Source organism: Vespa velutina, chromosome 20 (assembly GCF_912470025.1).
Source record: "Vespa velutina chromosome 20, iVesVel2.1, whole genome shotgun sequence".
Taxonomy (NCBI): Eukaryota; Metazoa; Arthropoda; class Insecta; order Hymenoptera; family Vespidae; genus Vespa; species Vespa velutina.
The window spans coordinates 1,638,144-1,660,643 of record NC_062207.1 but is presented as its reverse complement, the minus strand read 5'-3'; the positions used below and the strand labels follow the sequence as shown (position 1 = coordinate 1,660,643).

Genomic DNA, 22,500 nt, shown 5'->3' with positions numbered 1-22,500 from the left:
TATCCGATTATACTTCATCTTCGAAACGACTACAACGACGGACGACGACAAGGACGACGACGAGGACGACGACGACAACGACGGTGACGACATCAATGACAACGATGTCGACGTCGACGTGAGCATTTATTTACATTTAGATTTCTTTGATATCTACGAAAACGTACTATGTTTCTTTTTTTTTTTTTTCTTTTTTTTTTTTTCAAAAGGAAATATTTATAAAGGTAGTTATATGCGAATATATATATTTTTTTAATATTATATTAAAAATGATATAATAAGTATGATAATGATAATTTAGAATTTAAAACGAAAAGAAATTTGTTTATTGATAAAAGTTAAAAATGTTTTCATATATATTTATTTATTTAATATTAAAAAGAAATTGTAATATCAGCAGTGATATTATGGAAATATATTTATCTGTATGTGTATAAAATATTCTATATGTTTTTTCTCATTAAATCATAAATTAAAAAACTTAATCGCATTGAATGATAATCACAATGATATTATATGTTTTTAAAAGAAAACGAAAACTTCTAAAAACAAAAACAAAAACAAAAACAAAAACAAAAACAAAAAACAAAAACAAAAACAAAAACAAAAACAAAAAACAAAAACAAAAACAAAAACAAAAAAGAAAAAAAGGCCAGAAAGAAACATTTGCATTGCGATCTAATTAAATATATAATATTTTAAAGGAATTTTGATATTTTTGATATTAGTATTAATATTTGACAAGATTATTATAAGAAGGAATCGAAAGAAAAAAAAAATTTCTTTTTCTTCGTTAATATTTAAGTATCCTCCCCCCTTCTCTCTCTCTCTCTCTCCGTTTCTCTCTCTCCTCTCTCTTTCTAAAAGATCAAAAATGAAGTAAGAGAAAGACAAAAATAACGAATACTAACGAAGTATTTAAGTATAAGTACCTAAATCAAATTTAAACTTAACAAGACGATAAAGAGTTCGAAAATCTTTCGAGTGCCAGTCCTTCTCTCTCTCCCTCTCTCTCCCTCTCTCTCTCTCTCCCCCTTCCTTCTATTTATCTCTATCTACCTCTCTATCTATCTGTCTTTATCTCTGTCGCACTCTGTTAAGTTGAATTCAATTGTTCGTGTTTTCGCACGATTAAAATCGCGACAACGCGAAATAACGAAAGTACTTCGTTACTTTATCGGACGAGTTGAACGTTTAACGAATTACGCTCGGCAATTAGAGCGTGTAATTAAAGCAGTTGAGACAACCGCGTTGGAACCGTTTGCGGTTAGCTCCCGTCTATGGAGATGCATTAAGCTTACTATTTAAAATGTTCTTCTTCATCGATCCGACGAATTTCGTGACTCCCATTGTTGAAATAATTCAACGTTTAAACGTTGAAATTTTTATCACACGAAATTATTATCTTTTGTCATATATTCGATATAATATATATATATATATACATATATATAAAATATAATAATTTAATAAATATTTATAAAAATATAAAAGTATAAAAAATGTAAAAAAATAATAAATATTTATAATATTAATATCATAATATATTGTAAATATAATTATAATATATGTTATATTATTAATTATATAAATTAAATTATAATTTTATTAATATTAATATTAGATATATGGTATAGTATAAATATAGTACGTATATGGATTAGTATGAATAGTATTTAGTTTTTAATATTTTTTTTTATGCATAAAGTAAACAATTAATATAGTATAATAATACTACTATCAAATAATATTATAACTTTTTTTTTTTCATAATACATGGAACACAATTATTATATAATAAATATATGAATGTAATGTAGTTTTTATTAATCCTCTTTTTTTTTTTTTTTTTTTTTTTTTTTTTTTTTTTTTTTTAATACTATACATATAGTATATATAGTATAAATATATACTATAATATATATATATACTATAATATATATATATACTATAAATATAATGTTGATGTATTAGGTTGGAAACTATGAAACGGGCGTTTTTGTTTAGTTATTTATTTTCATTCAACGCCCGTTTCATAGTTTCCAACCTAATATATATACATGTATATATTGTATTAATATTAAAATTTTATTTAATTATTATATATAAAAGTGTTTTTATTTTCAAAATATAAAATTACACATATTATGATATTTAATATAACAATAGTACCAAATAATGTTATATATTTTCTTTAGTTTTTTTTTTTCTTTCTTTTATTTTTTTTTTTTTTTTTTTTTACATTATATCTAATACATATACATATATATATATATATATATATATATATATATATATATATATATATAATTTTTTGTAAACATGTGCAGAAAGTTGACCGTGACAGTGTGATTAACGATAAAGGAGTATCGTAACATTGTACACACATACTTGAAGGTAAAGTTTGTTTCGTATTTCCTGTTTTGGTTCGACGGAAGTACATTATAATGGAAACCAAGCAACCAACCAACCAACCAACTAAAGAACCAACCAAGCAACCAAGCAACCAACCAACCAACCAACCGGCATCGAATGTTACCTCGTGTGAACTTGATAGTAAGAAAAAGTAAAGAAATCTCTTTGGGGACTACGATCTCTATCTTATATATGAAGTGTCACTTTTTTCTTCTTCTCTCTCTCCACCCTCCTTCCTTCTCTATCTCTATCTCTATCTATTTATCTATCTATCTATCTATCTATCTATCTATCTATCTTTATCTCTATCTTTGATAATTTTCACCCCAAAGTAACTTTTCCTTTTTAGATCTTTGATATACCTTTTGAAATATATACATATGTGTGTGTGTATATATGTGTATGTATGTGTGTGTGTGTGTGTGTGTGTGTGTGTGTAATATATAGGATGTTCATGTTTTTAAAGCTATCTTCTTATATCCCTTCGTCATTTTTCTCTATTATTCTGAAAAATTCTTTTCTATCTCTCAGTTTTTTTATCCTTTTTTTTTCTCCTTCTTCTTCTTCTTCTTCTTCTTCTTTTTTTCCTTCTTCAGAATCTTTCTTTTTAATTCAAAATTCTTGTTATATATTTATTTATTTATTGGAAATAAATAAATAAATATATATATATATATATATATACATATAAAAGGTGGAATATATTATTAAACTCAAAAAAAAGAAAAAAACTATATTATTTATAACTCTAATGTTTTAAAAGGTATTATGGAGATTCTAATTCGTACTATGGATTTCTAATCGGATTAGATAGGACAGAGAACGAAAGAGAGAAAGAGAGAGAGAGAGAGAGTGTGAGAAAGGGAGGAGGAGGACGAGGAGGAGGAGGAGAAGGGAGGGAGAATGGGAGGGAGACAGAGAATATTGTGATGAGTCACTACTATAAAAAAGGAACGAGAGAGAGATAGATAGACTCTTGCACGAAGTAGAGGATCGACATCGTAAGCTTCCTATCTGTTTTTCATCCGGGAAAACTAGTGAAGATTTAACGTGAGGCTCGATAGCACTGTTACCAGGGAAAAAGGAGGATATCCCTCGGGATTGGGATTTGAAGAGAACAGGGAAGAAGGAAGAGAAAGAGAGAGAAAGAGAGAGAAAGAGAGAGAGAGAGAGAGAGTAAAGATCAATGGGATTGTTCTAACGATTACATGATTTTGATATTAAGATTTTCGAAGTTTTGAATTTATGTTTATCCGACAAACGATTAGACAATATTATCTAATCCGTCCGTACGTTTAAAGCTGTTATCATATAAATTTAGACGTATAAAAAAGAAATAAATTGAAATGATAATTTTTATGATTTCCACCCTCCCCCACTAAAAAATAAAATTAAAAAAAAAAAAGTATTGGAACGATCAAAGTTATCTGCTTCTTTTGTTTTTATTTTTTTTTTTTTTTTTTTTTTTTTTTCTTTAAGGCAATTTTTACGATTTATTTTCCCCTTTCCCATTTGTTTAATTAATATAAAAAAAAAAGTATAATTTATTTCGTGTAATAATGTCTATTCATATTTTTCATATTTTTAATAAATATTATTTTCAACAAAAAAAAAAAAAAAAAAAAAAAAAAACAACGTTATCTTTTTAGTATTATCGAGTTTGTTAAGTTACAATAATAGATCACTTAAGGGTGTTATCAAAAATGTAAAAAGTCGAAAAAAAAAATTATCCTTAAAATACATTGAACTGTAGAGTACTTTCGGGAAGTTGATTTTTCAATATTTTTATTCTATAAATAGAAAAAAAAAAAATAAAGAAAAAATAGAAATACGAGCGAATGAATTTATCATGTTATTGTTAGATAAAAAATTTCAATAGGTTTTTAATGATTACAATACCTATTATTATAATTATATATATATATATATATATATATAATTATGTGTTAATTCTCCTTATTAGATAATTATAATTTTCATTTAATATTTGTTGATATTTATTAATATAAAAATGCAACAATTGCGATAATACACATAAATCCCTGAAATATATAGATATTTTTTTTTAATATATATATATATATATTTATTTAATATATATATATATAGTGTAATAATATTAGTATTAAATAATATTATAATTTCTGTTCATAATATGTAAAAGACAGTTATTATATAGTAAATATACATTAATACATATAAATATAATACACGTTTTTATTATTTTCCTTTTTTAATACTATATATATAGTATATACAGTATAAATATGTGTCTATATATATATATATATATGTATATATATTCTATTAATAAACTCCATTAATATATTATATAATATTGTAATAACAACATATTGAATTTATTACAATGCGCTAATATCGAATTTAATTAACTCGAATGTATGAATAATCGATTACACCGATATTAAGTTTAATAGACCGTAAGTATAATAATGATATGATATTCAATAAAATTAATTCCATTATATCGGATATAGAAGTAATCTGGCAATTAGAATAACGCAAAAAAAAAAAAAAAAAAAAAAAAACTCTAGAGAGATCTTCATTATTTATTACAGAAATTGCGACAAATGGTATATGAAATTGTTATAACGAAAATAATCCCCCCCCCGCCCCCAAAAAAAAGGGAAAAACAAAGAAACAAAACAAAAACGAGATTGTAATCGGCACCAATACCACTTGTAAATGGATTTATCGAATATAGATCGCGAATTAAAATCAATTGTAAGTACGATGAGCAATGCATATACGCATTGTATATATATATATATATATATATTGTAAATATATATGTATGTAACTTAAACCACTTCGTGCTTTTGATTCCAACAAAATCGAATAAATGAATATCCGATTTCAGTTTTAATAATACAAGCAAACAAAAGAAGCATTAATTAATTGTTAATTAAACGACTCAATTCGATCAAACAAAAAGATCCTCTCTTACTTCCTATCTTTTGAGTTAATATAAATATATAGACACGATGGACAAACAATGAAGAGCACGCATACACGAAGAAAATTATCGAGTTTTTGAGATGCCGACAATATTATCGAAAGATAAAATATAAAAAGGGAAAAGAAGATGCTCGAAGATACGCTTGAAATAGATTAAAATATCGAACCTTTGGCAAAATTTATTTTTTATATTTTTTTTTTTTATTTAAAAAAAAAAAAAAACAAAAAAGAAAAAAAAAGAAAAATAAATAAATATATATTATTTATATATTTATTTACATTTATATTTATAGGAATAATAAATGCAAATATTGATTCGAAACTTTCATTTATGGCATGATCGTAAGGGAATTAAATTAGTTCAGTCACTTACTACTTTAGAAGCTCTCTGATAACTCTCTGATGAAAACGCTCGTCCATGTTCGGTAAGTTGATATTTATGGGTTTAGGTTGATTCCTATCAAGATAGAAAATGAAATAGTTAGATGTCAACGTTGGTTGAAATTATTTCTAAATATTTGACGCCATCATCAGTGATACAAACAAACTCCTAAATACATGATAATTATTTATTATTAAAGAGACGACACTGAATTTGATATTTCATCTTTTTCTAATGTCATACATACATACATACATGTACATATATATATATATATATATATATCTTTATTATTTATATATTTATATATTTATTCTTTTTTATCAAATAAATTTTTGTATGAAAATTATCTTTTTGGATTTACTAGCGACTGAGCTACATTGGTTTTTTTTTTTCTTTCTTTTTTTAATCATCAAAAAATTATTTTAAATTTTATGACTTATCGAATAAAGCCATATAATAAATTCAATCGATAATATATATATTACATACATGTATGTATATAAGTAGAGTATGTATATAATCACGAAGAAAAAAAAAAAGTAAATAAAAAAAAAAAAAAAAAGAAATGAAGCTTTATACGAGAAACAAATACTAATTCTATTAAATCACTGATTAATCGCTTTTCACGCGGTCAATTCAAACTAATACTTCGGATATTTCGAACTCTTAAAAGTTAATTTCATTTCCCTTATTTCATTCGCTTAAAACACGTAAACAAATTTTAACAAACACAAATATCCCTTTCATATCATTGCAATGCGTTTCTTTCTTTTTCTTTTGTTCTTTACTCTCTCGGCGTTTTTATTCTAACGATACTACGACTCGATATGACGATACGAGGTTTCGATTGTAATCGTACAATCTGAGAGAAGATAAAAAGAAAATATATATAAATATAATTAATTGATATCATTGTTATAAATTATGTATATGATAAATTAATGAGAATAAAAGAAAAAAAGAAAAATATAATGAAAAACAATTAAGTACAATGAAATTAATACAAATTTCATAATAATAAATTAATTAAAGTAAGATAAATAAAGAAAATTTTTCTAACAAAATGTTTATTAAATTAATGAAGAAACGTATATGTATATGTATGTGTGTGTGTCTGTGTGTGTGTGTGTATTTGTTAAAAAAAATTTAATTGCTTTAAACCATCGTCGATTCTTGCACAATATGATCATCCTACTCCAGAATTGAAGAATGATACATTTAAACAAAAAGAAGAAAGTAAAACAAAATAAGTAAATAAATAAATAAATATACAAATAAATGAACATATAGATATATAAATGAAAACATTTTGAGTAAAGCATTGCACACGGTAACAAAAGATTTGTTAAAAAATTGCGAAATTGTAAAACAGAGAAAAATTATTGTGAATAAAAAAAGGGAAGAAAAATGAACATAATATTTATAATAATATTACCTGTAAATCATTTCCTAAGGTAACACATAATATATATATATATATATATATATATATATATTCACACATGCACATTTTGTTAATACACTCTATGTGTGTGTGTGTGTGTGTGTGTAAAGAAATATTTAAAAAAATATATATGTACTTTTATAAATTATTTCAAAGTGAATATAAAACATTAAAATTAAAATTATAAAAATTATAAAATAAAAAAAAAAATATTAAAATAAAAAAATCAAATTAAATATTAAAATATTATTAAAATTATTAATTTTTATATCAATAAAAATATTAATGATATAAAAATAGACGTTAAATATATATGTCGATATTTCATCAAACCATTACAGTCATTACTAAGAATAATGTCAGATTTAAACTCGATACTCGCCACTTGAATATTGATGCATATATATATATATATATGATGATAAATATATATATACACATATACACTTATATATGGGAGAATCCAATAGCTAATGAAAATTGGTGGAAACTTTCGTAATAAAAAAATAACTACATCAGCGTGCACCATGTTGCGAAATATCTACAAACTATAATAAATTTTTATAACGTAATATTTAACGATCGTTTGTTATTATGATATTAATTAAATTATATGAAACAATGAAGTAAAATATAAGTATTCATATATAAGTAGACATTATTAAATAAGAATTAAAATGTTTGATGGTAAAAAAAGAAAAATAAAAAGAAAAAATAAATATGTATTTACATATCAATCAAAATGAAAATTGACTGTTTATTTATCTATATATATATATATATATATATATATATATATATATACACACATATATGAATTAAAAATGACACTGTTAAATTCAAAAAATCCTTACGTTCTCTTTCTACCTCTCTCTCTCTCTCGCTCTCTCTCTCACTCTCGTAGATGCTTATACGTCTAAATATTCTCCAGTAATGAAGAAACGGACGTTCGATTGTTTTTGTTTCGTTCATCGATCGAAAAATTTCCAGGAAATACGTCGCTCAACTATTATTTACATATCGATCGTTATTTATTCCTTTCTCTTTCAAAGATACATTATATCTCCGTCAAAAGAAACAGACTTACCTTATTTATACGACGTTAGTATCCTACAATGGCTTACAAAGCGCGGATGATACCTTCTCTCCATCTTATTCTCTCCTGTTCTTCTCCGATCCTTAGTTGAATTCTTGGAAATCTGAAATAAAAAAATGTAAGATGATATTAGCAGAGTATAAAACGAATCGTGCGTATATGTATGAGTGTATAAACGATACTAAATTATATCTATACGTATATGTATATGTACATGTGTATGTACGCATGTGTGTGTATGTCGTGTACGTGTGAATGTGTAAGTATACGAAAATCATATAATACGAAATACGATATCAACGAGGACCAATTAATCATGAATTATTGATTAAAACGTCGTTAAACTAGTGCGAGAAGTATCGATGTTGCGATAATACGTCGAGAAAATTCGTAGAGAATAAATACGACGTAATAACGTCCAACGATAACGCCGTTCAAAGAGATGCCGATATTATTTTCGCGAATATCTCTTATACGCTAAGACGTTACTACTTGCGAATAATTCACACGTGAAAATCGGATCTTAGACGATCGATAGGTGCATTGATCGATGCTATATGTAAGAAAAAACATGCTAATTACCTGCAATAAACGAGAACGATACAAATCCCGTGTCCAAGTAGCTAGTCACCGAACTCAAAATGGCGGCACGTTACCGGCAAGACAGTATATATATATCACGGCGCGCATGCGCGTTACGTCACTTATCGTTCGTCTCGATACTGTACCCCAGACAAATTAGAATTAGACAATAAATTCATTAACGAATATATCGATCGGTATTATGAAATTAGATCATTTGTTTTTTTAATCTATTAATTAAATTATGTTCTCCGCTACACGTATTATCTTGTCGTCATATGTAAATGCATATTTATTTACTGTGCTATTAGTCAAAACAGATATAATTAATAAATCTTATAATATAAAAAATATATATATATATATATTTATTAAGTTCTATTTGTTAAACATCCTGCAAATAAATATATTGTTATGTATACTGTAAATAAATTAATTTTATTTTTAATTCGTTTAATTGTTTATTAATTTTTCTTATTAATTAATTGATTCCTAATGATAATTATGAAACTAAATACATTATCATTATTATGAATCTGGTGGTTGTCGACAATCAATGGAAATTTTTAATAATTATACAGACTCGGTTCTTATAAATTATTATTATTTAATTATTAATATAATTAAAGAATGCTAAACTACTACATGCATATTAAATAATACAATAAATAATACAATTCATATACTAATGAAATATATATATATATATATATCAATAATTAATTAACCAAGTTTTATATGAGAACATAATCTATTGAAAAGATTAAATGTCGTATTATATATGTTAAAAATAATGTTTAACATTTGAAATTCAATTAATATTTCTTTAAGACGAACTTACATATATATATATTTTTTTTTATTGACACAAGTTATTATTAAATATGTCCAATAAGAATTGAGTAAACTACAAGAATATTATTAATATAGAATAAAATCAAGTTTGTGTTTATGTACATAAATATATATATGTATAAATGTGATTTGCATATTCAACAAATACTATATATATATATATATATTTATTTATTGAAATCTGATATGATATAAAATAACATTAATAAACGATAAATGATTAAATCAAGCTTATTAATGTGTAATATATGAGTTCAAGAATGGATGATCATATCAGTATTTTTTTTTTTTTTCTTATTGTATCAATGTGAATGAAAACCAATAATCAATTAATTTATTCATTCCGCAATTGCATTTAAATTCTAATTAAAATTCAAGTTCAAGAAAGTAATTGTTAATCAATTTATAATGCATACTATCATTTTTATATACTATAATTCTTTACATATAATTATATATAAATATTTATAATAAATAGATTCTTGTGACATATAAATTGAATGATGAAACTATAAAGATATTTAAAAAGTTTATTAATAAGCATTTAAATATAGAATAATAGAAATTATATCTGAGTTGGGAAAATTATTTTTAGAGCTATTTAGAAGATAAAACTCTTAGCTTTATTTCTTTAATAATTTCACCTGTAGAAATAATTTATCAATATAAAATGTTATTTTTAAATAAAATAATCACAGTAATATAAATGATATATATGATTTTACCACAACATTCGGTTCTTTGGAAAATAAATAATTTTATCATTAATTATTAACTTTAAACTTATACTTGTCACCGTTAATAATATTTCAAGGATAATTAATTGAAATATATAATTAATTAAGAAAAAGTAATGTTTTTGTAATTAATCAATTTTTACAACGATCAAATAATATTTCTTCTAAGAAAATATTTTTATTATCAGTTCTCATTATATATTAACATTTTTTATATTATAATAACTTCTCATATTAACTTTTTTTAATTATTTATTTTATTTTTATTATTTAAATATATACATTTTTTATTCTATTGTTTCTCTAACAAAGAAGATCTATTCGATTGATCCTTTAATATATGATCAATCTCTATAATCAATTAAATAACGTTGATATTCAAATCATGGGCTCTCAAAGATGTTGCATGGTAACGAAGATGTTTTTATAACAAATAATGTGTGTACCCGTGTGTATAATACAAAAAAATATTATCACGTTGTTACAGAAAAAGTAGTTGGAACGTGTAAGTATATGAAAACAACATAGGACGAAGGGTAAAATTCGTTGTATCGGAGAACATGGCTATCACCGAAATACCATTTTAGCTATGAGAACAAGAAAAAGGTGATGGGTTAAGGGGTAAGATTGTGAGAATGAGTATGCGAAGGAAGAAAGAGGAGGGTAGGTTGCGAAAAGGATAGAATATTATCGTCGAGACTACAAGGTACATAAATATAGCAGAATGTGTGTAGGTGAGCTCAGATCACTCGGAGGACTTGTAAAATCGAAGGGTGGGCAGAAGAGTGGGGGATGTATGGCGGAACTAGCAACGGGCAAGCACTATGACCTCTCTATTTATCTCTTCCTCTCTCTCTCTCTCACTCTCACACCTCCTCCCTTCACCACCACCCAAACCACCAGCCTCTCCCCCCACTACCTCTTATTCCACTACCTTATGGTAATCGCCATAGCTATTTGCGTCCTAATATCCCACGTGAACGCTCCTCGTAAAACTCTTTTCGTTGGCTTTTCTAAGGGCGCCGCTTGCATTTAAAATCGCGTTTTATGGAAAGCTGCTTTTACTACAAGCAATGAAAGATAAGAGTGGGAGGTATTGTATATATATATATATATATATATTATATATATGTATATATATATATATAATAAAATAAAATATTGTATATGTATATGTATATATATATATAATAAAGTAAAATATTGACACACAAAAGATTTCATAAATATTTAGCGATCAATTAAACGGAACCTAACCTCAAATAATTAATTTTTAATATTATTTATAGGACAATAATTTCGATAACTTATGTGATTTGTTGATTATTTAACCGATGTATAAAATTATATAGTATATATTCGTATATTAGAACAATGTTTGTATATACGTTTATGTGTATATGTAAGTATATATAAATTCTGACTGGACCTATATATTTACGTATAAAAATATACTCATATACTTAAATCTTTAAATTATCGTCTAGTTATTAAATATTAAACGTTTATAACCGTGGTTACGATATTAAAAAGGAAATAAGGGGAAAAAACGAGAAAAAATATATAATAAATAATATATAAATAATTAAGAAACTATAATAAATTATATTAAAAAAAAAAATGATAGAATAGCATTAAATGTTATTAAAAAATAATTCGTGAATACGAAAGAATTAGGTTGTGTCCGAACGAAGGGGAATAATATTGTCCACTCGTATTTCAGTACTCTCGTTTCTTTTTTGTCGAAAGAAGACAATAAATTATCTCCTAACCTGCATTCAAACAAGAAAGTTCAACTTTCCTAAGAATGTACTTAGGTAAGTTGTGTGAAGACGTATTTGTATGTACATATGTATGTATGTATATATGTATATATATATGGTATATATATATATATATGTATATACACCAAATATACGAAAATTATGCGCCTCGCGTCAGATTTACATATATAAAGTTTTAGTAAATGCTTTTTTTCCGTCGCATAGCTCAATTTCATTCGTGTGCATATGTGTAGTGTTGTGCGTAAAAATGAGATAAAGAGAGAGAGAGAGAGAGAGAGAGAGAGTGAGAGAGAGGAAAAAAGTTTTTTTTCATCACTTACCTTGGCATTGAGAAGAGGAATTTTACCCAACATATTATATAGGTCAGTGGACGAATTTATATAGGTTAGTGGAGCGATTCACAAATGTGGGTCAAAGTCTTGGTCTCTTCTCACTAGTATTCCAAGCAATAACTTGTAATAATAACTTTCAACACGAGTTATACGTGACTTCGGGCTTTCTTCCTTCCTTCCTTGTTCCTCTCAAAACTGTCCGGACACGTTTGATATTAACGACAACTACCGGAGTCATAATAATAATGTATTTAATTTCATAATTGTCATTACGTTTAATAACAAAAATTGATAGAATTAAAAGCAAACGATTAATTTATTGTTTCGAAATATTTAGATATTTAGAACAATTAAAGCTTAATGTATATATATATATATGTATATTATTTATATTATAGACTTCATTAATTATATATGTTTTGACTAATGACGTACAGAATAAATAAGTACGTAGTGACGTATGACGACAAGCTGGTACCTGTAGTGGAAAATATATTTTAATTAATATGTTAAAAAAACAATTCATCAATTTTTTCATGATACCTATCGATAAACTCGTTAATGGATTTTTTGTCTATTTCTAATCTAATATTCTATGTTATCGTACGTAAACATAACGTTAGATGGAAAAATTCATTTGTTTGTCTATGGTACAGTGACGAGTCGAACGCTAAATGACGTAACGCGCATGAGCACCGCGATATATCTACGGTCTTGCCGGTAACGTATCGCCATTTTGAGTTCGGTGACTAGCTATTTGGACACGGGATCGGTACCGTCCTCGTTTATTGCAGGTAATTAGCATGTTTTTTCTTACATATAGCATCGATCAATGCACCTATCGATCGTCTAAGATCTGATTTTCACGTGTGAATTATTCGCAAGTAGTGACGTCTTAGCGTATAAGAGATATTCGCGAAAATAATATCGGGATCTCTTTGAACGGCTTTATCGTTGGACGTTATTACGTCGTATTTATTCTCTACGAATTTTCTCGACGTATTATCGCAACATCGATACTTCTCGCACTAGTTTAACGACGTTTTAATCAATAATTCATGATTAATTGGTCCTCGTTGATATCGTATTTCGTATTATATGATTTTCGTATACTTACACATTCACACGTACACGACATACACACACATGCGTACATACACATGTACATATACATATACGTATAGATATAATTTAGTATCGTTTATACACTCATACATATACGCACGATTCGTTTTATACTCTGCTAATATTATCTTACATTTTTTTATTTCAGATTTCCAAGAATTCAACTAAGGATCGGAGAAGAACAGGAGAGAATAAGATGGAGAGAAGATATCATCCGCGCTTTGTAAGCCATCGTAGGATACTAACGTCGTATAAATAAGGTAAGTCTGTTTCTTTTGACGGAGATATAATGTATATTTGAAAGCGATAGGAATAAATAACGATCGATATATAAATAATAGTTGAGAGACGAATTTCCTGGAAATTTTTCGATCGATCGACGAAACAAAAACAATCGAACGTTCGTTCCTTCATTACTGGAGAATATTTAGACGTATAAGCATCTACGAGAGCGAGAGAGAGAGAGAGAGAGAGATAGAGATAGAACGTAAGGTCTTTTTAGGAATTTGAACGTTACAATTTTTAATTCGTTAATGAATATTATGTCGATCGGAGCTGGATAAAAGTTTTTAGATGATACAAAAAAAAAAAAAAAAAGAAAAGAGAGAAAAGAAAAAAAATTTCGAGTTTGTATTTTTGCAATGTAAAATTAAAAATAATTAAATAATCACGTTTTTTAAATATCACTCATTGAGCCTTCCATTCGTTCTGTTAAATACATATACGTTTGTATATAATATTTAAACGTACATTACGTATAATCTTATTCGATATTAATAATGTTCTTTCATTTGTTAGATTTATATATTATAATTATACAGTAGTTATATTCAAATGTACAATTATAATTTATGGCCTATAACGCGGACGCATAGTACAATGGAGATCATATTATGTTATTCTCTTTCTTCTCTTTATACGTGTGTAATAGATATGTACAAGTGAGTGTAAATATATGTTGGAAAGTTCAAAGTAAATTATAACATGAAATTTTAACGTTTAGGTTAAGTGTGCCAACGAACTATCTCTCTCGCTCCACCCCTTCTCTCTCTCTCTCTCTCTCTCTCGCTTCACCCCTTCTCTCTCTCTCTCTCTCTTTCTTTCTACTGTACTACACTGTACTATTTCGTTTGTCCTGTTCCAGGAAATTCGTTTTCACGAGAGAATGTAAACAGAATACAGTCGGGCATTTGGCTTTACAGTTGAGAGACTAGGGGGTTAAACCTCCTCAGAGTAATACGATATCTGGAGGCGACATAGCCACGAATTTTCACGAATAACATATATATATATATATATATATATATATAGGGTGTCCAAAAAGGCATAGGATGAAACTTATATTACGTATTAACAAGATCAAATAGATGAAAAATATTTATATATAAAGTTATGTCTGAAAATGTTTTATCGAATAGATATACGATTTAAAAGATATTTTTGATTTATTGCTCGACAGTTATAAGAAATATTTGATAATTTCACTTTCTTACAAGTATACAGGTATTATTCATTTATGGAATTAATAATTGCTTCTAATCAAATATTCAAATATTTCAATTGTATTGGAAATAATAATTAAATGTATTTTCGAATACATTCGACAAAGTTTATCTTCTTCTCTCTATCGTATATTTATAAACCAATATTTTTTCACGTGTATCCCAAAAATCGAAATTTAAGTCAGATGATCTAAGAGGACAATTGTTAGGCTCAATCGTTAATTCGAAATAAAAAGTGGAAATAAAACGTACATATTTTTAAAAGTATATAACTTTTATATGAACTTTTTTCATCCATTTAATCTCAGTAATACGTAGTATAAAGTTTGCTTCCATGCTTTTTGGACACTCTGTATATATGTAATGTATATATACATTTATATATATATACCTGAGTTAGTGATATTATTTTCTTCACTTGACCATTCTAATAAAAATTTATCTCTATTTTACTATATCATATACAATTAATAACCACGTCGTAATTGTTGTTAATATAATAAATCATAATTATTATTTTGTTGAAATAATATATATATACATATATATATATATATATATATATATATATATGTATGTATGTATATATTTATTATAAAATAAATGAATTATATATAAGTATTATTAATATTTTTCAGAAAATATTTTACGTAGTCTCATTTTTCTATCTCAAATTTATTTTCTCTTGTCTTGCGTAATGTCTTCATAATGATTAGCGCTGTCATTTTTATATATATACTTATATTCATTTTTATCTTTAATGCTAAACTTAAACCAATTCTCTACATTTTGTTAAAGTTATATATATATATATATATATATATATATATATATATATATATATATAGTAAATGCATGAACATAAACTATAATTTATATGAATATTAAATATTATAAAATATAATTTATCTGATGAGTAATTTAATAATAGAATCGAATTAGAATCACTTATATTTTAATTATTATTATCTATATCATTTATCTATCCTATTAGAATTATTAATATTATTTGTAATCATAATCTTATTAATTTAATTCTAATAGAATCTTATTAATTATAATTATATTAAAGTTGAACATTCCAACGAAATGTTGAATCGTAGGAATAGTTTTAATTTGATCAAAGTAAATATATATCCATGTATTCGTATGTCCGTATTCTTTTTCGTGAAATAATTTATTTATTTATTTATTTCCTTTTACATTTTTTTCTTTATTTTTTTTTTTTTTTCTTTTAGATATTACTACACAACGATTTATTCTGTTTTCGTTTTTCGTTCGTTATTGTTTTGTTTTCTTTCATTTTCTTTTATTTTATTTTATTTTATTTTTGTGTTTTGTTTTGTCTTCTTTTTCAGATCACAGATCGCATTCGTGCGTGAATCGCAATCGTGCATTGTTTCGAAAAAAAAAAAAAAAAAAAAAAAGAAAAAAGGAAAAAAAAAGGAAAAAAAAGTAAAAGAAAAATCGTGAAGTAGAGTCGGTGTTTGTTCCGTTAATTTCACTTTGTCCACCGTGTCGCGATTTAAATTGATTTTTAGAAGTATGTGGGCTTGTATTGACTGCGCGCAAAGCGGTCATAGAGTCACAATGTTCTTTCTCTCTTTTTCTCCCTCCCTCCCACCCCCCCTCTCTCTCTCTCTCGTATAAAGTTTTCTCCTCTCTTCTTTTTTTTCTTTTTTATTTATTTATTTATTTATTTATTTATTTATTTATTTTTGTTTCCTTTTTTATTTTTATTCACTTCACTGTCAGAAAGACCGTACATGTACATATATGTGTGTATGCGTGCGTGCGTGTGTGTATGTATGTGTGTGTGTGTGTGTGTGTGTGTGTGTCGTGAGTGCATGCATGTACATATGTATATATACGTAATAATAATGATTTCAGAATTAAATTCAGTATCGTCTCGTTAATTAATAAATAATTATCGCTTGTTTAAAATGTCAGAGTGCATCCATTGAAGATGTAACATCAATATATATATATATATATATATATATATATATATATAGGAACGAAATTTCAACGAATACGTTTGATATCCCTCTAACTACGTCACATATTTCAACTGATACGAATCACAACTGTCTCCCTTAATTTTGCCCCCGCAAAACGTGGACGAGTATGTTTTAATGTTGTCAGAGTCATTCTAAATTATTAAGTAAACAGATTTAATTTAACTCCTTTACGATCGTGCTCGATTATTATTGTACGATGAAAGTTTCGGACATCGAAGAATTCATACGCTTGTAAATTTTCTTCTTCTTTTTTACTTATTTATTTATTTATTTATTTTATTTTTGTTCTAAATAAATTTTCAGAGAGTGAACGACTTCTTTTTTTTTTTCTTTTTTTGGATTTATGAATAAAGTACATTTTTAACTGTACTGCATACGTGTATACATTTTTCATTATCTCTATTGTGTATTTGTTTATATTAACACGGGAATCTTCTTGTTTTAATTAATTAATGAAGTATTAATAATAATAATAATAATAATAACTGTAATAATAACAATAATTAAAAATATCTAATTACGAACATTTTATATTCGTTTCGTTTCGTCTCGTTTCATCTCGTCTCGTTTCGTCTAGTTTCTCATAACTTTAATTTAAAAGTCGGAAGTTTTATCATTTTACTTCGTCGAAAGTGTATGCAAAATATAACATATTTTTCACCGTAGTTTTACATATATAAAAAAAAATTATCTCTTTCAGAGAGAAAAAAAAAAGTTATTTTCATCTACATATAGAATATGGAATACATTGCATATAAATATATATATATATATGAGCTGTTTATTTTGAAAGTGGTCTAACTCCATTTATCTTCAAATCGAGATATTTAAGGGTTTGCATTTCAATGAATTTAAAAATGTACGTATAGGATACTAATGAGTCATACTACTTAAGTGTATCTAGGGGTGTTAAATTTATAGTTCCTATTAAAATAGTGGCAATTGTTAAATGAATAATATGCGTTTTCTTATCAAGAATGGAGTTAGGCCACTTTTAAAATTAACAATCAGATTCATTATAAAATTTGAAGGTGCCCAAGTCCATTCAACATAATTTAAGATGCTTCAAATTGAAAAAAACAATACTCAATTTATTTTACATATCTTTAAAACACTTCGAAAACATAATTTATGCGATTCAAAACATTTGTTAACTACATAACGTACAAAATTACGAACATAAATTTATTACAGAACAAATTACTACTCATCTAGATTTTGTGTGTGTGAAAGGAATTTGAAGAAATCATGATGTTCCGGTGGTATATATCGTAATAGGTCAATTATGTCCTTGAATTTTGCTGTAGTAATTTGTCTGATATTTTTATACAGTGGTGTCAATACAATATTTTCGAACTTTCTAGGTCTACCCCGACGTGATAATAAATTCAGGACTTTTAAATTTTCATTTTCATTCATTGATGTCTTATAGAAAATTTTATATTATAAAGGAATAATTTTCATTTTTTTTAACTCAAGGATTTTCATTTATTTCATTTAAGGAGAGAGAAAGAATGACTAAATACACAGGGACAAGGCTAACCTAAAAGGGGGCGGGGCCAAGTACCCCAAGGGGCGGGGCAAAACTAGTAGGGGGCGGGTCCTCGTACCCGAGGGGGCGGGGCTAAACTAGTAGGGGCGGTCTAAATTGGTAGGTAGCGCTGCTATACTGTTAGGGGCGGGGTTATATACCCGAGGGGTGTGGCTAAACTGGTTGGGCGGGTCCTAGTACCTATGGGGGCATGGGTAAACAAGTAGGCGCGGGCTTAACTGGTAGGAGCGGGGCCTACTACCCACGGGGGCGTGGCTAAACTTGCTGGGGCGGGGCTAATTACCAGAGGGGCGTGGCTGAACTGTTAGGGACTTATAGTCCTTCATAGTTTTTATAGTCATTTATAGTTGTTTGTAGTCAGTCTACTTATTTATAGTCAGTAATCATATACTCAACAGATATATTGTCAGTAGTCAACAACTTTCACTATATGTACTATTTTCTACTACCGTGAGAATCATCGCTATTAGATAAACCGTTTTGTAATGATACCATTAACCCTTTGAATACTATGAGCGCACATATGCCTCCAGCGAAAGCTATCGATATAAACTATGGAAGCAAATATGTGCCTGGCAAAAATTATGTTTCTGTGTAATCATTAAAGGCAAATTGCGATAATGATGTTTTCAATAAGAATTCATTCTAAACGATAATGGCAATTCGTTCTCATCAACGTTATTGTTATTATAAAAAAAAAAAAAAAAGAAAAAAAAAGGGAAAATAAATAATTTATGTATATATATATATAATCTAATAATGGACAAGATGATTCGTCGTGATGGATAGATCTTCCATTATAAGTGACACACAATATGATTTTAATAATTAATTAGAATGGTCCTTTGTAAAAATGGATCGACTGAGAGAGTTTTTTTCATATTAAATATAAAACCTTAATTCCCATATTTTACAAATTAATTTTACTCTTTTTTTTTCTTTTTTCTTTTTTTTTCCTCCAAGATAAATTAGTACTGTCATTTCGAAGCTTTTATATGTACATGAATATATATATAAATATATATATATATATATATATATATATTTATATGGAATTTTTAAACAATAAATTTACATTCGTAATTATTTTTATTTCGTAATTTAAAAAAGAAAAGGAAGAAAAGAAAATATAAAATAAAATAAAAAAGGAAGAAGGAGTAAAGAAAATGAAAAAAAATCGTATTTCATTGGAAAAATTCGATTAGCAAATGGTCAAATTTGTTTTGCAAAGGGTCCAAATTCTATTTGCAAAGAGAGTAGAGTCGGTGGTGTGTTGGTAGTTTAATGCGATTTGTAAAAGAGTGAAATTGATTTGTCGTAAAGGTTGATTTTGTAGTGCAAAATCTATTATTTTTTCTTCCTTTTTTTTTTTTGTCATTCCATTTATTATCGATTCGATTAAAATGGATAGGTGAACGTGGGATAATTGTATACGTCGTCATTGTCATTGTCATCGTCATCGTCGTCATCGACAAAATTTTGAGAAACAAGGAGTTGAATTTCTCTCACCAAGTGATTCAATATTTGTATTGCCCAGACGAAGAGCATATTATCGCGTATCAATCAAGAAGAGTCAATGTTTGCGTGGAAAACGTCGTTGATGGTACTGCTCGAAGAAAATATTGACGCGTACGAACGTATCCTATGCGTACCTATTTTCTAAGATATCTTCATCGCCATCTCTCTCTCCCTCTCTCTCTCTCTCTCTCTCACTTTATGAGAAAATTTCTATCTGACGAGAGAAATTCTCCTGATCTCTATCCTCATCTTATACCTTTACACCGTCAATCATCAACGAATAGAAGGAGGAGCTACGAGAATCTTCGATCTCATTCCAAATACACACACACACACACACACACACACACACATATATATATATAAATGTATATTATACATAAACATCGATCGTTTTCTCAGATAGAATTTTGGATTTGAATGCTGTCTGCGGTACATTATTGCATGCTTCTCTACAAGTAAGAGAAAGACATTTTTATCCTTCTTTCTCTCTTCCTTTCTCTTTCTCTCTGTCTCTCTTTTTTTCTCTTTCACTCTTTCTTTCTTTGTCGTTCGGTATTAGTTCTAATTTTTAATTGATCTGATTTTAACCCTGATTAATAATTTTTTTAACTCCAATTTTTATAACTCACTTACGTTCATCCTTATAAAAAATATTGTATATAATTTGAAGGATATATTCTTTTAGCAAATAATTTTACTATACATTACTCCATCCTATACTCTTTTTATACAATATGTATATATATATATATATATATATATATTTTTTTTTTTATATTGCATTTATATAATTATTAAGCAACGCATATATATAATTATAAGTGATCGACAAAACTTTTATGATTAGTTATTATGCAAGTTTTAAAGTTAAATAAGGATATAGTATGAAAAAAAAAAAGAGAGATAGAGAGAGAGAGAGAGAGAGAGAGTCGACATGTTGTTTATGGAATTCTTTTGGACTTTTTGTTTATCTTTTATTTTCCTTTTGTTTTTTATTTCCTCTTTTTTTTTTTTCTTTTCTTTTTTTTTTTTTTTTTTTTTTAGTCTCTTATTTTCGATTTTGTCAAATTCAGAAGTATCAATTTTTTTTCCATATTTTTCTTTTTTCCATATAGAGAGAGAGAATAAAAATATGAAAGAGAGAAAAAAAAAGTTTCATTAAATGCAGAAAAAATTTTTACGCGATTTGAAAGAGTATTAAAATTGCATTAAAAAAATTACAATAAAAATTTGATTTGCGCGTATTATCCGTAGGTATTATACTGATAGAAATTTAAATCGCGTCAATCTTCATGATCGGCACATAATAAGTTTTTTTCTCTTTCATTTTTTTTTTTTTTCACCCTTTTATTATCCTTTTTTTTTCTTTCTTTTATAGTCGGATAATCTAAGAAAATTTTTATCACATTTTTCTCGATGATTTTCTATCGTTCTTTTTTCTCTCACTCTCTCTCTCTCTCTCTCTCTCTCTTTTTTTTTTTGGGCATATTTTCAAACTCACGGGAAAGATCACGTGACACAGTCAGTCGTCGTACGAGCTATAACTCTAGGAACAAGAATGTCCTTGGAAAAACGTAGCGAACCATTTTTCTCATTCTCTCTCTCTCTCTCTCTCTCTCTCTCTCTCTCTTTCTCACTCTCTCTCTCTTACTCTTGACATATCCGAATCGCGTGCAAAATTCGGTCGTAACGCCGCGTTTCTAACACACCAACTCTCGGCGAATACATTACGATCGATAGTTTTCAAAAGAGTGTGTGTGGATTTTTGAAGGAAATGCGATTTTCCTTTAGTATCTGGAAATTCAATTTTCCCTGGACTTTATCCCCCCCCCCTCTCCCTTATCCCCCTATCACTCTCTCTCTCTCTCTGTCTCTCTCTCTCTCTCTTTTTTTCCTTCCTCTCCTCTCTCCCCGTCACACACACACGGACATAACCTTTCGCTCTCTTTCTCTCTTCAATCCTCGAATGGAACTGCGTGTAACGAATTTGTAAAAATGTTTGATTTTTATTGCACTCCCATGCTTTTCTATGTGTATTTATATGTATGCATGCATGCATGCATGCATGCATGTATACATGTATGTATGTATGTATGTATGTGTAAGCAAATGTTGCAGCTCTTAACCATAAAAAATATATAACACAATCCGGACGAAATAATCGTATCGA

At 27.0% G+C, this 22,500-nt stretch overlaps 2 long non-coding RNA genes across 4 annotated transcripts in view; one reads left to right on the top strand and one right to left on the bottom strand.

The window, feature by feature from the left end:
- The window catches only part of LOC124955961, a 21,891-nt gene extending 12,861 nt beyond the window's left edge, over positions 1-9,030 (bottom strand). For 2 of the 3 annotated variants that reach the window (XR_007103032.1, XR_007103031.1), the window contains exons 1-3: positions 8,902-9,030; positions 8,311-8,422; positions 5,768-5,851 (exon numbers count right to left, since the gene is read on the bottom strand). This is a non-coding gene — a long non-coding RNA (uncharacterized LOC124955961). Of the gene's footprint in view, positions 1-3,289; positions 3,482-5,767; positions 5,852-8,310; positions 8,423-8,901 lie in introns of those variants that run through there. The other variant, XR_007103033.1, reaches the window with a different exon arrangement.
- A 4,091-nt stretch (positions 9,031-13,121) lies between these two features.
- On the top strand, positions 13,122-15,087 carry LOC124956025. The gene is made up of 3 exons (XR_007103066.1): positions 13,122-13,403; positions 13,883-13,994; positions 14,879-15,087. It is a non-coding gene; the product is annotated as an uncharacterized LOC124956025 (long non-coding RNA).
- The last annotated feature ends 7,413 nt before the right edge of the window (positions 15,088-22,500 follow it).